The sequence below is a fragment of the Bombus vosnesenskii genome, unplaced genomic scaffold (assembly GCF_011952255.1).
Source record: "Bombus vosnesenskii isolate JDL3184/JDL3185 unplaced genomic scaffold, Bvos_JDL3184-5_v1.1 scf7180000014792, whole genome shotgun sequence".
NCBI lineage: Eukaryota > Metazoa > Arthropoda > Insecta > Hymenoptera > Apidae > Bombus > Bombus vosnesenskii.
Genome location: NW_022883646.1, coordinates 5,545 through 24,003, shown reverse-complemented (window position 1 = coordinate 24,003; position 18,459 = coordinate 5,545). Strand labels below are relative to the sequence as shown.

The following is an 18,459-nucleotide window of genomic DNA, read 5'->3' as shown; positions in this document are numbered from 1 at the left end:
GAAACTGTAATCAACAGCCACAATGCGACAGCCCCACCAGTACCACTCACCCTGGGCTCAACACCCAACATCTATATTCCGACCAGCACATACCACTCCGATGAAGAGGAGGAATCAGCTGTAATTTTCAAGCCACGTCAAGTCCGATTCCACAAAAGTCTTCTGAAGAGAACTTGAGGGATCAGGTTCAATCTAAGAAGGGGGGAATGTCACAGACGAAATTCGAGCAGCTGTATATAACAAACCGAAATTCCGAACGCCTTATCGCGTGTGACCGTCCGGTCAGCATCCGTTCTCCGCCGCCTGAGTGGCATTCGATCACTCCAGCCGTTCTCCGAATTTTACACTAAGTATAAACAAAACCTTCTCCCACTCCAACGAATGGAAGAATATAAATGCACCCTTCAAAATCATCCAGTCAGTCTAAAAAAAATTCTTAACTAATCCAAGTATCGAAAGCGTATCATCGCGAACCGAAAAAATTGTATAAATTGAGTAAAAAATAAAAAAAACTTCATCTCCTTTTCGGAAATTAACAAGTTCCTTATTTTTACCTTAATTTTACACGACAAGAGCAACGTCGAAAGAAACGGCGTAGCCAGCCGTTCTCACGAAACTCGCTCGCTCCAAGAATCCCGTGGCTCTCTTTTTCGTCCCCGGTCACCCTTTGTCCGTGAATTGGCATTAAGCCGCACCCCGATCTGTGCGCAGATCGTTTTCCACTGCGAACACTGTAAAGGGCAATTGTGCGTCGAGTCGTACGCGGAAGCCTTCATCCCGCGGGTTACATTATCGCAGCCCGTGGTTTCCGTATACTCGCCCTATAGCGAGCCGCGTTAATTCCAATTTATTCGCCCTTTCGAAACGTGGCTCGAAACTTGATCCGTCTTATGCTCGCCAGTCTGTATCCTCGATACGAGAGATCGATCGACGTATTCCACGTATTCGTCTCTTTTAAGCCGCCAAAGTAGCCCCGCCAATGTTGCGCCAAAACCCCGATCCTTTATCATTTTATGGTTCTTGCATTGTTTGGTTCCTCGACGTTGCACTAACCGGAGCAGATGCAAAGTGTTGGATAATCGATTCGAGATAATGGGATCTCGAGCGACAGGCGTCGTAGAGCCAAGGACAACCATGCCCGGACAGTGTCACGGTTACGAGCGCGAAGCCTTTTAATCGTCTTTCGCTCGTAATATGCGCTCGTACGCGCGTATTACGCCGATCCCGACACCGATCACGATCGATCGCGAGATCGCCAAATTAACGCTCAAAGCGACCTTCCAATCGCTACGTTCGGATCGCGTCGTCGGCGCAGGTACCGCAGTCGAGGTTGACACCTCCTCCTTCGCTCGTCTCGTCGTTTCTTGCTGGATCGCGAGAGAAAAGGGCTGATATCCTCTGAAACGCGCGACGCGGCATCGAGTTGTACCTCGTCGCGTTCTACGTATGTCGACGATCCGTCAGAGAAGAACATCGGGAATCCTCGATCGCACTCTCTCGAGCCGTCAAGCCACTCACACCCGCTTTTCGCTCGACGCGCTACCCAGAGAAAAAAACGAAAATAGAGGTAACCGACCGAGCGCGTTTGCGCTTACGCCAACGAGGAGAATCTCTCGAAAAGACGAATCGATTCTTTAAGAATACAGACAAACTGTGTTTCCGGGTTTGCCTTCGGCGTCGCTGGACCTTACGCGGAGATCGTTCCGCGGCAACGACGATAAATCCTATGCCCTGGCGGATTCCCTAGTTTAGCCTGCGTGGGTCTAGCGAATTATCCGTCTTTTTTGTCGAGAGTCGCGATCCCCGGCAGCGAGGTTGCAACCCGCTCGAAATCGTTGCCGTTATAAATTGCGTAGCGATAGGAAGACATCGATTCGTCGATCGAATCGAGGGGATGTAACGTCTGTGCGCGCATTTAGTTTCTAGAATCGCCAACGACATGTTTATTGTCGACGGTTTCTTATTTAAAACGGTCGTTAACGAGACACCGTTTACCTACGACCGATCTAGTCGCATTTACATCGAGTTGCTTTCCGTGGTTCGAACGATTCGAATTCGTACAGCCGATTTACCGGATATTATCGACGACCGGACCTCGAGGCCCGAAATTACGAGGGTCGACAGCCTGATGATAACGCGTCGCCATTCTTCGGGCGTATTTCGATCGCTGTTAATCCGGCCTCGTTCTGCGAGCTGCAATCCGATCGAACTCTCGACGGAAAAATCCTCGACGAGTGCGTCTCCGATCGAGATGACGCGGCGACGACGACGTCTGGAACGTCGAATCCCTCTGCGATCCTTAACGTCTCGACACACGCGAGAACTCGAAGCGGGAGAGTGGAACCGCGCCGGATCGGGATCGGACTACTCTTAGGCCGGATATGCAGGCTTTATTTGCCCGTGATAGAGGAGTTGCATAAGGAGAAGGCGAGTGCACGGACGGCTGGTGGGAGCGATGAAGCGGTGCGAGAGGGAGAAGCTAGGTTTTGCGAACGTGGACGAGCGAGAAGGAACGAGAAGGGAGGTTTCGGTCGAGCAGGTCGTTGACGGTTGGAGGATGATGCCGTGTGGTCCCAGAATCGATCCCGGCCCGCCACTACCCCGACGCCGCAACCACCAAGCGTCGGCTAACTAGTTCTCGCAGATGTACGCGAGTACGTATAACGGCGCACACTTGCGCGACACGGGCTTACCTCTCCCCATCCAGCGCCGCTCCAACGACCGCTTCTCATCCACTCTCATCCACTCCGATCTACCGACCTTCCCGTCCGTCTCTCCTCCGCCCTCTCCTACGCCACTCTACGCTCCCGTCTGCGTTTCGGTCTACATGGTGGCCAAGCCTCGGCCGAAATCTAGGCCACCATGTACCGCATACGATACTATCGTATCATCGTCGTCGTCGGATCACCGAGAAAGCAGGCTGCTGTCGCGCACAGACACGCTACGATGCACAGCGTTACCCTCTTCTCTCTGCGAACGCTGACACCGCGTCGTACCGCTGTTGCACGCGTGTCTGCCAACTCGTGCGAAAGCCGGGTGCCAAGCACAGACGTGGCGCGAATCGTACGCCGTGCTCGAAACGCCGAGCGAAACCAGGTTTCGTCGGAGCTCGCCGCCGCTTCCTACTTTGGATGGAAATTTCCGCCGGGTCCACCAGGTTCGAGCGTCGAGCCGAGAAACGAAAACGCGGCACGCTCCATACGAAAGGATCGGATGTACGCGAGAACGTAAACGAAAGGATCTGCTCTCCCGGGAACGAGCACGGCGACTTTCTTCGGAAATTTACAATTTTGATGCGCGGCGTTGCCTAGCGAAGCGATCACGGTGTCGGTGTTCGAGGCGGGCTTTCTCCGTCTTCCGCTCGTATTCCGCGCTCGCGATCGTTCACGGTCCGTCGACCACGTCTGCGAAACTCCCTCGCCACCGCTGTTCGCTTCTCGCGAACGTCCGCGTGCGCGCCCCTTCTTTTCGCAACGTTCCAAACGTCCCGTGCTGTCGCAAAAATTACCTCGTTGCAAAAAGACACCGAGTTTTATCGCGACCAGCGGCAGAACGAAGGAACCGATCCGCCGCGGTGCCTACGTGCTCTGGACGCCGTTAGCGAGCGCTGGCGCGGGCCTGCGTTGTTGTGAATATAATAGGACGAAGAATCTTATTCGATTTAATTTCGCGATGCTAAAGCAAACCGTGTTTCTTCGTCGAAGAAACGCTCGCGGTGCAGAGCAAACAAATTTTCACCAACTTGGATGTTTTCCTTTTTTCTCCCCGAGGGACCATTCGTCGAGAAGACAGCAAGCAACGGCTGTTCATTTTCGCGAATCCAGCGAGGATAATTACGGATAAAATCTTGAGAAACAGTCGCTAAAAAATGACCGGTCCCAAAGGGGGGAAGGATAGAACGGGAAAACGGATGTACGGGCACGCTAGCGGCCACGGTTTCACATAAATCACCGGAGGTGAAAGAGCGGGAGCAATCGGGCCGAATATCGTATTTAGCTCTATCCGGCAAAGATTTATTTACGAAGTCGAGCTAACCACCGACGATACGTTTCCTTAAATCGCAGTGCCGCGTGGATACAAGCCTCCGGTTCCACGATCTGCCACTCCGTGTTCGCGCAGAAAGCGTAGAAAGCGTAGAAAGCGAAGTTTGAAAAATTCGCGCATCTTTGGCGAACGGCGAAACGAACGTGCCGTCGCGGAAAAGAAAACTATTAAAGGAACGAACGAGTAGGTGGATGGGCGAGCAGAAGAACGGGTAGAGAGAGAGAGAGAGAGAGAACAGAACGGACGAATAAATTAACGTTTCGAAGACAACGGGACGAAGACAATGGAACGAAGAGAGTCATCGGGATGTTTGAAACGCTGCGAGGATCTCTGAACTATTTCGCTTCTAACGAGTGAAAGGAAAGGAGAAGAAGCTCGCGCGCTAACTAGACGAGAGAAACGATTGCAACTTTCACGCTAAATAGGAAACGATTTTGCCTAGAATCGCAAACGAACACCGTTTCGATCCTTTAACGGGGGTTGTATCGATCGCGCGACCTGACGCCTGCGACTTCAATGGCGAGAAACGAGAAGAGTTGGAGCAACTGCTCCACGAAATTTTTGTAATTCTCGTTTCCAGCGTCTAAATACGCGCGACGGTGCACAACGAAGCGTGCAGGAAGAAAGCCGACAGACGGAATCGCGTCCCCCTTCCGTTTCGAAATACAGCGGTGGCGGTAGAAACGTAACGGCGAGGCAGAAACTGTCGACGACAGCGCGAAAGATCGCGTCTGATTTTTTCGACGAGCGACGCCTCTCTCTCTCTCTCTCTCTTTCTTTCTCTTCGCTTGGATTTTACGATGCGCCCGCGCCCTCTTCTCTCTGTCTGTCGAGAGAAGCGGGGGCAGAGAGACCGCGCTAAGTCACCTGTAATTTCCGGCCGAGAAATGGCGGGTGGCGCCGCCCATCTTCCGCGAACGGCTTCTTAAGTCTTCTTGACCGTGGCGAGATTTTTCGGACCGCTGGTTGCTTATTTACGATGACGATCGACCTCGTTAACGCACCGAGCACACCGTACACGCCACTAGAATTCCAAATGGCCGCTCTCCGCGGAGCAAGTTAAGCTTTATCGAGCCCGATTGAACTTTGTAGTCGCTCGTGCTCGTCTTTCATAGCCTGTCTCTCGCGGTGGGTAAATACCGCCCTTACGATCTCTTTCCTTCTCCCGTGTACGCGGCTACGCGATAAATTTGATATTTCGTAGTAGAGCAGCGCCGATCGCGAATAGTAGCGAAGCTTTATCGCTTGCGAATGAACATCGTCGAATATTTCGGCGTAATACGGTGGCAAGATTTTCGGCTAATATTCGACGGAAGAAGGAGATGAGACGGATCTAGCACTTGCCAGCTTATTCGACCAATTCGAATCGTATCCGACAAAGGAGATGACCATCGCAATCGACTCCCCGAAAGATACGCAGATGGGAGAAGGCCGAACCCAGTTCTTTACGTTCTTTCGTCTTTAAACCAAAGTTGTCTGAAAGTGATTAGGTTTCTCTTCGTTTAAAGATTCGAGGCCCCTCGCTAGAAAAACGAATTGAACGCGAATGACACCGTTCGAAAGATTCGTCTTTACGAGGCAAGAAACGCCTGGCGTCGGTTTACAAGGATATCGAACTGCGTCAATTATCGTCGGTGTGTCCAGAGGAGCGAAGGTATTTACCGGGCTAGTTGGAGATTCCTCGGTATATGTATTATTGAGCGATCTACGGGTTGATCTGGGACGCAAGGCGATATTGTCGGTATGATTAGGAACGTCAAGGTGCGTTCGTATGTGCCGTCGATGGAGGTGATCGTGGCCGTGATGTAACGTTTCGAGGTTGTCGATAACGTGTTGAGTGTTCCGATTGGGATCTAACGTTTCCGTTGGTTAAGTTTTAGCGAATCAGCGAGTTTTCCGGTGATAAAGTTCATGCTAGAGCCGGTGTCTAGCAGAGCTCTACAACGGAATGGTTGAACTTTATTGTTCAATACGTTGACCTGCGCTGTGACTAACAAGTCGTGCTGCAGTGGTTCAGAAGGAAGCGAGGTCAATGAGTCCGTTTTCTGTGGTTCGGACCCTAACAAGGTCGTTTGATGACGTCGTTGTTTTCCTTGTCGTCTAGGACTGGACGATATATTTGATCCCGATGCCGTCGTTCGCGATAACCGAGATTCACGTTTCGGTGATGTTCGCGGAGACGATCGGGGAGCCGTGGATGCGCGTCTCGAACGATGTGACGATCGCGGGGTCGGTGAACTAGGCGAAGATCGACCGTTGGGTGATCGATCGCTCGATGATCGGCTTACACGTGGTCGTGATTTGCTATGACCATGCTCTTGATGTAGGTATGTATGGTGTCGCTGCCTGCAGATGCGACATGAACCGGCGGAGCAATGAGTAATAGCGTGTCCCTTACCTAAACAATTGGTACATAGGGACGCCCTCTTGGCGATTTCAAGGCGTTTTTTAGGCGACTTCGCTTTGAAGACGTCACAATTCCATAATTCGTGTTGTCCTTGACAATTCGGACACACCAACGTATTATGTGTAGTTGTGAATGCGTAACTTCGCGGTGCGTTCGATCGCTGACGTTTGTGTTGATCGGGCTCTCATTTTATCACGGTTGATGCTGAACGTGTCCTGTCGCCGTTCGTCCGTGTTTTCAGAAAGTCTACCAGATGCGTATATGACGGCATTTTCTCGTCCGGCAATGTGCGCTGCCATTTGCGAATGATGGCTGAGGGTAGCTTCGATGTGAATAATTTTATAAGAGCGACATTTGAGGTGACTGGTTCACCGAGTTTTTCTAACGCTTGGAGGTTTACCTTGACCGTCTCAAGAAAATCATCTATCGCTTCGGGTGTCTCTTTGGTTATTTTCGGATAGTCAAAAATCGAGTCCTAGTGGCGCATGCAGACTTGACTGTGGCAGTCGAATTTTTCCTTCAGAACGTCAATAGCGATCGAATGATTTAACTCGGTGACATCTAACGATTGGATGCTTCGCGCGGCCTTTCCGGTCAAAGAGGATCGTAGGTAGTGGGATTTCTGCACGGGTGTAAGTCGCTCGCTTCGATCGATAGTGGATAAGAAGGAGTCGTAAAATGAATGCCAATTTTCGATGGTACCGTCGAAAGTAGGCAGGTGAATTTCAGGGCCGTTTAATTGATGTCGGCTCGGCGACATTAGATGACTCGCAGCCTTGTGATTTCGACGACGATGCTGGTGTATCATCCATGAGAGTGTGTATTCGTATTACCAGATTGTAATATGTGTCGGTTACTTGGGAAACGCGCGCGTCGTCTATCTCCCCTAAATCTTCTAATTCTCTTGTAACAATCGATACTGTTTCCACGTGTCGTCGAGTAGTGTCGTATAGGCCGTTAAATGAGCCTTATTCGGTTGTCTAGATTTTTCGTATTCATCGAGTCGTTTCGATAGAAAGGTAAATCGACCGATTTGAAAGCCTCGTCTCCGATGCAAGGAGGTAAGTTTCTCTGTGTTTTCCATTGGTATAGCAGATTGTGAAAAGAATGCAGTGAACGAGCTTACCTTGTGGTTGCGAGTTTAAATGTTACTCGTCACCGTGTGTGTCTCGTTTAATGTGTAAGACGTGTTCTTACTGAAGTCGACCCTCTAGTTGTTGGCGTGAGGCTGCGTGGTTGCGTTCTTGCGTTTGCAAGAGGGTTATGCCTCTTCAAAACTGATGGTCCCTGGCGCTACTGACTTCACTGGAGTGGTAACGCTTCTGCTGCCGTTTCTATTGGATTCACGTGGCACTGTATGGTAGTGGATGTCACTGGCGTGCGCTTTTCACTTGCCACTGTATCCGGCTCGAAGGACCAAATGTTACGACCGTTCGCGGAGAGACGCGGTCGTTAGGAAAACGCTTCAGCGAGAGGCGTAAATATTCGCCACGATTATGTTAATCAACGCCGCGAAATAGTCGTTCCCCTGTTTCGGTTAAGATAACAGAGGTCGTTTAATGAATGTAACACTGTATTAACAGGTTTACATAGAATAACATATTTTACAATAATATGATGATTATATTACAGAAATTTGACTCGACTTTGCGGACTCTCTAGATAAATTCGTTTGCTCGTCAGATTTGTCGAAGTGTCACGTTTGACTCGGCAGAAGGAACTGATCGCCCTTCGATTATTCCTTTGTCTCATTTGGAAGACGACCCCCACTGTGCTCGGGTCACGCCACCGCTCGCGCCTATGATCACGTATACCTCTTCTTGTGTGAAAATCGTAACGGTCAAAAATCGACGTTTCTAGAGCTCGCTGCTTGGCGACAACTATGCTCTCGTCGATACATTGTATATGATCCGGCGGGCAGATAAGATGGTCCGCCTGCGGCGTTGTAGGACCGCGAGCGACGGTTAGAAAATACAGCCTGTGGTGAGACTCGTGGCGTAACATCCTGCATATAAAATTGTTACCTTTATCCAATGCATACCACCTCTCTCCTCCTCTTTAAAAATATGACCTTTATGAACTTAATGTCTCCCAAAACCGTATTTAGCAGAAAGGATTCGACATCTATAACGATCCAATTAGAAACCTTTTCTAGAGACCATTAGAAACGCGTTCTCCATCCAATCCTGGCTGAAACATAATTACTCGCACCCCCAGTAACCCACCTCTAAGTCATTCCAATCAACGTACCATGCAAACACGAATCCAACGCGTTCCAGGAATACGAACAACTGCCTGTAGCTGTTTAGCTGTACGCGACGAGTATAATTATTTCGGGTACTCCTCCAGTACAAAACAGACACCCAAACGACATTATTTCAACACAAAAATATTTAAAACAATAGTTATAAAAGCATGATACTTAATACCGCGCTTGACATCAGGTATAATAAAAATAAATTTCTTCAAAAAATTTCAAGTTAAATCTTAAGCTTTTGTAATTATATCAAACTTGTTCAATTGACAATGAGCAATTTCCATCGTGTTTTGACAACTGACTCATCGTTGATGTATTTCCTCGGAATTGAAAAAGGAATGTGCATAATTTTGTCCTCCGTCAACACTCAAAATATTATCTGCATGCTATACTCAGGGATTCAATTTTATATTACGTTGCCTCATGTTCCATCACTGCTTTCCTACTATCAGTCACTCGAACGGTAATATAAACCAGTCTTCTATTTCCTATACTATTCTGCATACCATTTATCAGGAACAATACATTTTATTTGTTAATCTAATTAGATGCGAAGTTCCTCATTTGACCTAATATCAATCAATGAATAAGTGAATTGAAATCTGTGAAAATAATGTAAAATCGGAAAATAAGGATAGAAATCTTTTCCCGATTACTTACAATTTATTAATATTAAATTGAATATACAAATATAAATTGGACAGGAAACGATATTTATTTAACGGAAACTAAATGCAATACTCGCATCTATATCAAATAACTTTACGGTTATTTTACCACTCTCGTCACAACGAATCTAACACACACACACACTCTCTCTCTCTCTCTAACAACTCTATCAATTCTCACGACTCTACTCTTCGACGACTCGATACCTCTAACGACTCTACTCTTCGACGACTCAATTAGCTCTGATTCCCGCAACACGCACACTTTTCGATTCGCCTTGCGTAGCGAAACCGTCCTTCTTCTAACGTTGTCTATTGTTTCCCTCATACCTATGTAAGAACTACCAACTACGTGCCTTTAGTCACGTAGGCACTCTTAAATGTAAGCGAAGCACAGAAACACGACGTACACGGTTTTTCTATTTGCAACTGATTTCTAATTCGAATTACTTTACGATATTACAATAAATTGTATCTAGTAATACGACTTCCCGAACTTTCACGACGTAATTATTGCAATGATTTGTTGAGATTCAAAACAATTTCCTATCCGTATTGAACATGTTGTATATGTGCATGTCTAGTATTTCGATTAGTTGCTCTACTTGCGGTAGTTCGCCATTCTGGATCATCTAGACTCAACAAAGATGCATTCAATTTACTCCATACCGCCAAAAGCTCTGTAGCGGCTGAAGTTAAAGAATTTGCTTCAAACCAGAATTTGTTTGTTTTGCTTCGGAATATTTAGAGGTATTGTAAGAATTATGAACTCCGGCAAAATAATGGCGCCGCTACATGTAACCGTAAAACAAGACGAATTTGTATCTTTTGACCTTCTTCTGACGATTATGAATAAACGAACGTGAGCGCTAACGATTCAGTATAAACTGTGACTAAACGTCTGTATAAATATCGTTTCGCGACAAGATCTGTTTCAAATACACTAACGAGTACACATTTTGGTAGTCTCATTATTCGATCCCCTACAGCTCTTATTAAGGAAGATAGAGGCCTGTGACGGTATTCAGCTTGGTAAACTTTGAACAGAGCATATTGATAAGCCAGAGTAACTAACATACAACCTTTTTTTTCTTTTTTCTTTTTTTTTACGTGGAGAAATCCTCATGGACACTCCGCTGTTGCGGTAATTGCGTAACAGCAGAGTAGTGTCGGACTCTTACCGACTAAAACTCCACGATGACCGCCCGACGCGTATGACAGAGGTGCTCCAGGATTCTCTAATGAATTAACTTCAGTTGCACCCCCTTCACTCGTTCTCTGGTTCTAGCCAGTCCTAATATTTCCTGACTATTGAATTGGCGTTAGGAGGGGCCATTACCCCTAGCGCTGTCTCTCCTTATTGATATTCACCGGAGGCTTGTCTTGTGTGCTTCGACAACTCGCATACAACCTGGTGGTACAAGCTATGAAAAAACTTCCCGGACATGAGAAAACACATTTGCCCAGATAACGTACGAAAGGTATTAGAGCCCACCAAATAAGATTTGCTACAATTTGCTGTAGTACGTCACAATAAGCCTATGAGTTTCGCGCGTCAGATGATTTTCGAATTAGTTGATGCTTGGATGTTCAAGATACGGAAGCGCGGAGAGATGATACGTTTATGTACAACCAGATCGTAAGTTACAGCCGTTCGTCAACCAGAAAACTTCATGCACGATTTTTCTAAAACACATTTCCCCCTTCCTTATGCCGTACCAATCCTCCTCTCGTCGCTCCTTATCTCATACACAGACAGGCCAAATAATGTTGCCGATGACCGCCAACTTAGCCTGGGTTCATGTACGCGGGTCTCTTGCCTGCGACACAAATTTGTTATGAGCAGTATGCGGGGCAGAAAAGCACTTTTGCCATTAATATGAACTAGAAGATTGCAGAAAAATTGTAAACATTTTCCAAATTTTATTAATTTCATTTCATTTCTTAAAGTCTACAAACTGTTAATCAACATTAAGCAAATATACAAAATCTTGACGTACAGAATAATGGAGCGAATATTAGAAACGATACTACTAAATCTACAAGCTAAAATGTACTATACAAATTTTCTTTAAACTATAAGACATGCAAAGTATATATTTCTGAAAATAAAAAATATCGGATCAAAAACTCTTCGAACATACTTCGAACGCTCATTATTACGTATATTACCAAACCAATGCATACAATATAATATATAAACTAAGCCAACGAAAGGCGCAGAGACTGGAAAACATGGGGTCCCCGAGCGTGCAGTACGCTTCAGCATCGTTGCGAACACCAACTCCCTCCGCTTGTCCCAATGCCATCTCGAACGGTGAGACTGCAAACAGAAAATATCCATATATACATCAAGATAGTAATGCAATTTCTATTCTTGCAGCACCGACGTAATACACGGTGCTCCGTAATCGCTCGAGATTCCATATAGTTGTTGAAATCTCTACGCATTAGGTGGATAAAACGTTGCGAGAAATCCTCTTGTCACAGTTAGGTCTTCCAAACCTGATCGCTTGCATTTTTCCCGCTACTTCAGCGTTGTAACGTTACTTTTATTTCTGCCAACTTCGGCACGACATCGTCTAAACTGCCCAATTCAGGACACGATAGCTCCTCCCGGGGCTGAGACGATCCCGGATTTTCCGTGTCCTCACCATTGTAGAGCTCATAATTTGTATAATATACCTTCTTCTTCAAGCATTGTTTTTTATATTTCTGCCATTTTGAAGCTGCTGAGAATCGCCGGATGCGTAAATCATTTTTAGCTTTGGAAAGAGCGCACGTCAGCATTGCTTCAATCCGTAAATCGCGTCTGCGCTTTCGGCGACACTTTGATCTTTTGCGGCGAACTTCGTCAATCCAAGTTAGTAACCGTTCAGTTTCTGGCTTGTCGGCGTTAGTTTTCGAAAGTCCCTTCTTTGTCCTCGCCATGCTTTCTCAGTTATTTCACCTAATTATTGAGTAAGTAAAAAGTATACCAACCTGTATCCGGCTCCTGTTTGTTGTAGAACAATACAGAAGAGATTCACACAACTGCACACAAAGGATTTGAAACCACCGAGCAAAACACCCTCCTCACAGCACAGTCGTAAGATGACTAAGGGAAGTCTACGCTGCGCGTCTGAAGTCCGCTGTCTATACCCCCTCCTCTGTCTTTATGACGTAGTCTTACGCGCGAAAATGGAAACTGGTTCCGTGTAAAATCTTACGTTGGCCTTACATTCTCAGAAATTTTGAAAAATTCTTTAATCCAATTAATTTTTAAATATATGTGCGACAATTTTAATGCTAAATTTTATATATTTTGTACATTATGTTAAAATTCTTCATTTACAGGAAATAATCAATAGCGTATGAAGGTGTACTGCACGTATTATTTGGCACGTACATTAACGTTGATGCAAGAATAATTATTCCAATGATTTTAAGTTACACACATAATAGATAAAGTAGGCTGTAGACTGTGAAATTCGTATGAAATAAGCAGAGAATAGTAACTAAATAAATGTATATGTATATGGAACATAAATCTTGTAAAAATAATATACTAAATTACGTTCAAATCAAATATATCAACAAGATCTGTTGACTTCTAATTATTTTTTGAAGCACTAGTATCAAATAAAATTGCGTCATATAAAAATGTCATCCCGAAACACAGTTTAACGTGATACAATTGTATTACTATAATTTAAGCAGAAAATATCTAATCATATTTAACAATTTTGAAAAACATACCTCTACTGAACTATCATTATCTTTTCCTATACCATCGGCAAGGCCCTGAACAGCAAGCAGTTCAGCGGTTGTTAAATAACTAGCCAATTGTTCTCGAACTACATTTACTTCTCCCTGATACATAAAATCAACCAATGCGGCCAAATCATCGAATTTTACATTATTATTATATATTACAACAGGATGCTGACATGGATTATCGTAAAATAGAATAAGTATCATTTACAAAATATATGTTAACAGTAAGAAATTATTAAATTCTTAATTTCACTTTACCTTAAATAAATCTCTAAAATATGTACTACATGCAGATAATAGCAGTTTGTCTGCTCTTGTTCCTTTTTCCTTCGCAGCTTAAATTTACATCAACGAGATCTTCTTCGGTTCTCAGCGTATCAAAAGCACAAGTAATAGTCCATTCGATCCATTCCATTCCATTCCATTCCATTCCATCCATTCCATTTTGATGGAACAAAAATTTGTTACAACTATCATGTACTTATGTAATTAAAACAAGACAAGCTTTTATAAATATAAAAATTGTCATAAAAATTTTGACGCAACGCATTTGAACATTTTATGACTCATTGTATTAACACCACATTATTTCTTTTTTGTGAGTGTAATAAAAGCAATAATATTTAAAAAATACATACTTGTTTAGATGCCTTTCGCAATATGACTTTCTCATAGAGCAGGTGGCTTATTACAAAATTCACGTCATAAATGTAATTTTCTTCAACTTCCAAAGCAAAAGTTATAAGTGTCCACCCAGGAATACCCAACATTTTGGAACACTTAAATAATACAAATTTCATATTTGGGTATTACATATTTCTAACGATTGAACACTACCGTGCTTACCATGCTTTCATTAGCATGCTTAAAATGACTATATATTGAAATTATTTGTATGGTATGCCCATTTCCTTATCACCCTTTATTTTTCTTTCTCCTTCTGCAGAAGAGTTGAGACTATTTGTATCCTCCCTATATTTGTCTATTATACATCCTACATACTTTCACAAATAACAAAAAATAGCAAGGTCAGATATAGCTTCAGTGTATACGGTCATCACAATGAAATGTGAATTACCTTCTGCAGATCTAAAATATTAAACGTGAAACGATGATCTTAATTTGGAATAGATTATAGATACACAATCTGTTCGTTTTTTCCTTTCTTAGCAATGATCTGTTCCATTGTCAAACAAGTATTTCCGTCAGTAGCCGGATGAAATGCAAATTTATATTGTATTATGCTTATCATTATACTGCAAGTACTTTGAATCACTGAAATTGCAGAACCATTTCCTGTTATTGAATGCAAAACATACAGCACGAACACGTTTTCCATTATCAAAAAACACCATACAAATGTCTCATCCATTGTATTAAAGTGATAAGAGATAGACACAGCACCAAGCCTGCAGCTTATAATACAACAAGTTGCACCAGTTTCTCAATTTTCCCCAATTATATTCAATGTTTACAATAATTATTCTTCATATAAAATTGTTACCTTTATCCAATGCATACCACCTCTCTCCCCCTCTTAAAAATATGACCTTTTTCAACTTAATGTCTCCCAAAAACGGATTTAGCAGAAAGTATACGACATCTATAACGATCCAATTAGAAACCTTTTCTAGAGACCATTAGAAACGCGTTCTCTATCCAATCCTGGCTGAAACATAATTACTCGCACCCCCAGTAACCCACCTCTAAGTCATTCCAATCAACGTACCATGCAAACACGAATCCAACGCGTTCCAGGAATACAAACAACTGCCTGTAGCTGTTTAGCTGTACGCGACGAGTATAATTATTTCGGGTACTCCTCCAGTGCAAAACAGACACCCAAACGACATTATTTCAACACAAAAATATTTAAAACAATAGTTATAAAAGCATGATACTTAATACCGCGCTTGACATCAGGTATAATAAAAATAAATTTCTTCAAAAAAATTTCAAGTTAAATCTTAAGCTTTTGTAATTATATCAAACTTGTTCAATTGACAATGAGCAATTTCCATCGTGTTTTGACAACTGACTCATCGTTGATGTATTTCCTCGGAATTGAAAAAGGAATGTGCATAATTTTGTCCTCCGTCAACACTCAAAATATTATCTGCATGCTATACTCAGGGATTCAATTTTATATTACGTTGCCTCATGTTCCATCACTGCTTTCCTACTATCAGTCACTTGAACGGTAATATAAACCAGTCTTCTATTTCCTATACTATTCTGCATACCATTTATCAGGAACAATACATTTTATTTGTTAATCTAATTAGATGCGAAGTTCCTCATTTGTCCTAATATCAATCAATGAATAAGTGAATTGAAATCTGTGAAAATAATGTAAAATCGGAAAATAAGGATAGAAATCTTTTCCCGATTACTTACAATTTATTAATATTAAATTGAATATACAAATATAAATTGGACAGGAAACGATATTTATTTAACGGAAACTAAATGCAATACTCGCATCTATATCAAATAACTTTACAGTTATTTTACCACTCTCGTCACAACGAATCTAACACACACACACACTCTCTCTCTCTCTCTCTCTAACAACTCTATCAATTCTCACGACTCTACTCTTCGACGACTCGATACCTCTAACGACTCTACTCTTCGACGACTCAATTAGCTCTGATTCTCGCAACACGCACACTTTTCGATTCGCCTTGCGTAGCGAAACCGTCCTTCTTCTAACGTTGTCTATTGTTTCCCTCATACCTATGTAAGAACTACCAACTACGTGCCTTTAGTCACGTAGGCACTCTTAAATGTAAACGAAGCACAGAAACACGACGTACACGGTTTTTCTATTTTCAACTGATTTCTAATTCGAATTACTTTACGATATTACAATAAGTATCTAGTAATACGACTTCCGAACCGACGTAATTATTGCAATGATTGTTAAATTTCAAAACAATTTCCTATCCATGTTAAACATATTACGTATATGTGCATGTCTAGTATTTCGATTAGTTGCTCTACTTGCGGTAGTTCGCCATTCTGGATCATCTAGACTCAACAAAGATGCATTCAATTTACTCCATACCTTAAAAAGCTCTGTAGCGGCACAAGAGTTAGAATTTGCTTCAAACCAAGTTGTTGTTTTGCTTCGGAATATTTAGAGGTATTGTAAGGAATTATGAACTCCGGCAAAATAATGGCGCCGCTACATGTAACCGTAAAACAAGACGAATTTGTATCTTTTGACCTTCTTCTGACGATTATGAATAAACGAACGTGAGCGCAAACGATTCAGTATAAACTGTGACTAAACGTCTGTATAAATATCGTTTCGCGACAAGATCTGTTTTAAATACACTAACGAGTACACATTTTGGTAGTCTCATTATTCGATCCCCTACAGCTCTTATTAAGGAAGATAGAGGCCTGTGACAGTATTCAGCTTGGTAAACTTTGAACAGAGCATATTGATAAGCCAGAGTAACTAACATACAACCTTTTTTTTCTTTTTTTTTTTTTTTTTTTTTTACGTGGAGAAATCCTCATGGACACTCCGCTGTTGCAGTAATTGCGTAACAGCAGAGTAGTGTCGGACTCTTACCGACTAAAACTCCACGATGACCGCCCGACGCGTATGACAGAGGTGCTCCAGGATTCTCTAATGAATTAACTTCAGTTGCACCCCCTTCACTCGTTCTCTAGTTCTAGCCAGTCCTAATATTTCCTGACTATTGAATTGGCGTTAGGAGGGGCCATTACCCCTAGCGCTGTCTCTCCTTATTGATATTCACCGGAGGCTTGTCTTGTGTGCTTCGACAACTCGCATACAACCTGGTGGTACAAGCTATGAAAAAACTTCCCCGGACATGAGAAAACACATTTGCCCAGATAACGTACGAAAGGTATTAGAGCCCACCAAATAAGATTTGCTACAATTTGCTGTAGTACGTCACAATAAGCCTATGAGTTTCGCGCGTCAGACGATTTTCGAATTAGTTGATGCTTGGATGTTCAAGATACGGAAGCGCGGAGAGATGATACGTTTATGTACAACTTGATCATGGTGCAACCCATTCGTCAGCCAGAAAACTTCATGCACGATTTTCTAAAAAGAAACACATTTCCCCCCTTCCTTATGCCGTACCAATCCTCTCTCGTCGCTCCTTATCTCATACACAGACAGGCCAAATAATGTTGCCGATGACCGCCAACAGCCTGGGTTCATGTACGGGTCTCTTGCCTGCGACAGAAATTTGTTATGTGTAGTATGCGGGGCAGAAAAGCACTTTTGCCATTAATATGAACTAGAAGATTGCAGAAAAATTGTAAACATTTTCCAAATTTTATTAATTTCATTTCATTTCTTAAAGTCTACAAAACTGTTAATCAACATTAAGCAAATATACAAAATCTTGACGTACAGAATAATGGAGCGAATATTAGAAACGATACTACTAAATCTACAAGCTAAAATGTACTATACAAATTTTCTTTAAACTATAAGACATGCAAAGTATATATTTCTGAAAATAAAAAATATCGGATCAAACACTCTTCGAACATACTTCGAACGCTCATTATTACGTATATTACCAAACCAATGCATACAATATAATATATAAACTAAGCCAACGAAAGGCGCAGAGACTGGAGAACATGGGGTCCCCGAGCGTGCAGTACGCTTCAGCATCGTTGCGAACACCAACTCCCTCCGCTTGTCCCAATGCCATCTCGAACGGTGAGACTGCAAACAGAAAATATCCATATATACATCAAGATAGTAATGCAATTTCTATTCTTGCAGCACCGACGTAATACACGGTGCTCCGTAATCGCTCGAGATTCCATATAGTTGTTGAAATCTCTACGCATTAGGTAGATAAAACGTTGCGAGAAATCCTCTTGTCACAGTTAGGTCTTCCAAACCTGATCGCTTGCATTTTTCCCGCTACTTCAGCGTTGTAACGTTACTTTTATTTCTGCCAACTTAGGCACGACATCGTCTAAACTGCCCAATTCAGGACACGATGGCTCCTCCCGGGGATTCTGTTGAGACGATCCCGAATTTTCCGTGTCCTCACCATTGTAGAGCTCATAATTTGTATAATATACCTTCTTCTTCAAGCATTGTTTTTTATATTTCTGCCATTTTGAAGCTGCTGATAATCGCCGGATGCGTAAATCATTTTTAGCTTTGGAAAGAGCGCACGTCAGCATTGCTTCAATCCGTAAATCGCGTCTGCGCTTTCGGCGACACTTTGATCTTTTGCGGCGAACTTCGTCAATCCAAGTTAGTAACCGTTCAGTTTCTGGCTTGTCGGCGTTAGTTTTCGAAAGTCCCT

General features: G+C 43.3%; 1 pseudogene; it reads right to left on the bottom strand.

Annotated features, from left to right (window-relative positions):
- Positions 1–5,897: 5,897 nt before the first annotated feature.
- On the bottom strand, positions 5,898–7,259 carry LOC117240569 (annotated as a pseudogene).
- Between the last annotated feature and the right edge of the window lie 11,200 nt (positions 7,260–18,459).